General features: G+C 49.7%; 1 non-coding gene across 1 annotated transcript; it reads right to left on the bottom strand.

Annotated features, from left to right (window-relative positions):
- Nucleotides 1-2,779: 2,779 nt before the first annotated feature.
- LOC140214490 (U2 spliceosomal RNA) lies at nt 2,780-2,972 on the bottom strand. The gene has a single exon (XR_011891421.1). It is a non-coding gene; the product is annotated as a U2 spliceosomal RNA (small nuclear RNA).
- Nucleotides 2,973-3,919: the final 947 nt, after the last annotated feature.

Genomic DNA, 3,919 nt, shown 5'->3' with positions numbered 1-3,919 from the left:
GGTTCATCTTCGGCGCGATTAAAGTTCGGGAACTGGCGATTTTTTATTGCCGTGATCAAGAAGGTTAACACCAGATAAGGCGTGATATTTCAGCATACCAGTCGCGATATCTAATCGAATCTAAGATTGAAATGGCGTTCTGAATTCTTTCGGTTCCAGATAGAAAGAAACAGAAAAAAAAAAAAAAAAGAAAGGATGTGATTGATTGCCATTCAAATCTGAAGACCGCGTGGAGAAAGTGTTCCGGTTTACATTCGGCAAATCAAAATGAACGGCTAAAATTAATCTATCGTCTGGTTTCATGCGCGAGATCACGTAAAAGGCAGCCATTCTTCTTAACATGGTTTCTCTCTTTTGCTCTCTCATTCGCGCACGCTCTCTCATTCGCGCACGGAAATTTCTTCGTACGGGAATTTTATGAAGCGAAGGCGGCTGCAGACCATTTTCTTTGTTTAGTTCATGTTCGTAGGCGCAAATTACAAACCTAACACTTGGAGCAACATTTCCACTACTCTAGAGGGGCATAAACTGTAGACAGTGCACGCTTTCTCATTTATCCAATCGCTCGCAAACACATTGCATTGCTAGTCTACAGTGGCAATACAAAGTGACGTTTCACCATGCACGTCGAAGTTCATTACCAGTACCGCGCCAGCATCGACCGGCCGGCGAAGCGACGAGCTCAGCAGCGCATGCGCAAGGCCCGACACCACCCCAACCGAGCTTCCCTGCTTATCGGAGAGAGCAAGTGCGCGTGAACACGGGCGCGTCTGAGTATCTGGATTTAAAAAAAAAAAGAAAAAGAAAGCGTTTCCGAGATATTGACAAAGACAAGTGGTCGCGGTCGCTCTGAATCTTATCGTATTATAGAAAACGTGGGATGGCGGCGCTTCCTCGAGGGTCAGAAAGTACAATCGTCGAACTAGGTGGCAAGTGGAGTACATCCTTTTTCTTGGAACGGTTTGCAATTGACTGCTTGAATGTGCCGACCACGCGTCGCGGGTCGCGTATAGAGCCAACCGTTGGCAAGCACGCGTCTAGCGTAGCAGCAGAACCGATCGCGGTTGCGATAACCCATCGTTGGCAGCGAAAAAGAAAAACACCCACACGCAGTTTGTAGCAATAACCGTACAAATCAATGTGGTTTTAAATATAGCTTCACTGGTCACCCAAGAAGGGCACCGAAACTTTCTCATGACGCACACCGCTGTAGTCCACAAAGAACAAAGCGCACAAAATAGATATGATACAGCCGCACCGCATTATTTCGTGTTTTCACCATTTCATTACTTTCGTGTGCATGCGCGCTAGGGCCACGCAGGCCAGGAGTAAAAGGCACGAAAAAAAAAAAAAAAATGGTACGCAATCCTAAGCTTTGACTTGACTGCTGTGGCACTCGCATTTGTGTTCTTTACCTTAGGCGAACGCAATGCGCAAACTGAACTGGAATTTCCAATAATGGAAATTCCTGTTTGGCTCATATTTGCGTTTTTCGCCCGAGCAAGCGCTTCACTGCACTACGCTTTGCCCCTTCAACGTGGCTACACTGCCCGGCAGGCGTGTTCTGCGTAGGGCCGAACCTGCAGGCAAAAAGCATGGGCGCCGCCATCTTGTTGAGAGCGGCGCCAGGGACACAATCGCGCCTAGCTCATTGAGTTTTCCCCCAAAACTGAAAAAAATTTGACTTCATTAAACGAGAAAGATGCCACGAGTGTCCCAACAAAAAGCTTTGAGGATTACCGAAGGGTAACTGAGGGCGACGCAACGGGCTCTGGAAAGAAGGATGATGGGTGTGGCGTCACGGGGGGATCGGAATAGAGCAGATTGGGGTGTGCGAGAACAAACGCTCGTTAATGACACCAAAGTTTAAACCAGGAAAAACAAATGGGCATGCGCAGGGCATGCAATCTGGGGGGAAGATAACCGGTGGCCATTAAGGGTTACAGACTGAATTCCGAGAGGAGGGAAGCGTAGCAGGGGGTGGCAGAAAGGTAGGAGGGCAGATTAGATTAGGGACTACATGGCGACAATCGGCACCTGACCGGGGTACTTGGAGGATCATGGGAGATGCCTTTGCCCTGCAGTGGGCGTAGCCAGGATGATGATGATGATGATGTTCATGATGAAAAGGTAGCAACAGGTCTTCGTAACATACAGGTTAGAAAGATGAGGCACCTTTTAACCCTTGAATATATTTCGCCACATTCGGGCATACGACAAGTTTGTTTTCGAGGCGCTCGGTCCCACTGCTGCGAAAATGTGTACACAAAGGCTGCACAGTAGTTGCCAGAAATCGGGCACTCTATTTTTCTTTCATAGGGAATCTTTCTTCCACTTGGGCAGCGGATTTCGGCGGCAGGGCGAGCTTGCGTGGGCGCGGTGGTTTACGGATCCAAGCGATAGTGAACTCCAAAATCCAGTGTTGGCTTTGAGTGGGATTCATATTGATTGCGAACCCCACGGCTAATCCTACCCCCCATCCCCCCAAGTGGCTCTTTACAGGAGACAATCATTCAGAGACATCGGACAAATAGGAATTCTGGTTCTTTCTTTTGCTTTCATTAATTTTTCTCGAAGCCCATAACTAGAAATTTGCTGGAGCGGCTGTCCCATTTGCGACGCAACAAGTGCGACGCTACACACAGATGGAGTGGCAGTTTAATTACTCTCGTGGTCCGCGAACCGGCATCGTTGCGTGTAGTATAGGAATGGTGCGTGTCAAGTCAGTGCTCGCGTTGAGCTTGTGCTCTTCATTTTGATTGAATGAAGTCTCACCTAAGTGAGCGGGGCCGATCCCGGAGGTAGTGCAATACCGGGCCGACCTGCGGCGGAGGTGAAGCAGGCTTCAAGCACTCCATCTGCCTCCGTGTGTTAGGTTTAATATCGTGGGTCCATATAGAACCCGTATCAGATATTAAGCTGATAAGAACAGAGCTTTTTATTTATGCTAGTTACAAATACATCAAAAATATGTTACAAAACCAAGGAAAAAACGGATAAAAGGTGTATAATCTAAAAACGCAAACAAATGACTAAAAAAACTAGTTAGTGGTGTTAGTGATAAAAGGCTAAAACTGTATAGGTGTAAAATACATGGCAAAACGCTTCTCTAAAACATAAAAGATCATTAAGACGTGCCTACATGGGCTTTAAAAATCTTCGTAGAGGCGCTAATCGTGTCGCTGATGCACAGGCGTTTTAGTGTGCGTAGGTATTGCCTACTGCACAGCCTGCGCATCACACGATCATTCCCCTGATCCCAGGTGCCAAGGCAGCCGACGACCACCGCGTCCACCGTCACGCGCTGGAACCGCCGGAGGAGATGACGCTGTACAGGGGCGTACTTCTCCTCCTTAGCCTTCCGGGCGTCCTGGAACGCCTGCAGCCTGTTCTCGAAAGGGCAGCAGACGTCCAGGATCAGTGCCTCCTCTCCACGGGCCAGTACCAGGTCGGGCTTGAGTGATGTAGTGCCCACGACCTGGTTCTCTGCTATGACAGTAAACCTCCCCAAGGCAGCCTTTTTTATTCTGGCGACGATGGTGTTGTGACGCTCCGTCATGGCCCGACTCTGCCGCATGCAGTGGCAGAGTACATGCGGCAGTGTCTCCTCCCCGTACCCGCAGCGCCTGCATCTTTTGTCGGCTGCGGGTGCCCAGAGTCTTGTGGCATTGAGGGGAAGGAGATTCAGTCGGGCTCGATGCACGAAGCGCCAGTCGATGAAGCGGGTGTAGCGGCCGGACCTCATGAAGTGTGAATTTGCCGGGTCGGCCGCCACACACACCATCGCCTTGCCTTGGTTTGGCTTGTCATGCAGAGCTCTGTCCCTTTCGGTGGAGAGAAGCGCCCGGATGGTCTTGATCAGCTTGTGGCGGTTCCTTGCTGACACGGAGGCCTCTCCGCAGTTGATGCGGGCCCCATG

Source organism: Dermacentor andersoni, unplaced genomic scaffold, assembly GCF_023375885.2.
Source record: "Dermacentor andersoni unplaced genomic scaffold, qqDerAnde1_hic_scaffold ctg00000306.1, whole genome shotgun sequence".
Lineage (NCBI taxonomy): Eukaryota > Metazoa > Arthropoda > Arachnida > Ixodida > Ixodidae > Dermacentor > Dermacentor andersoni.
This window is presented reverse-complemented; position numbering and strand designations above follow the sequence as displayed.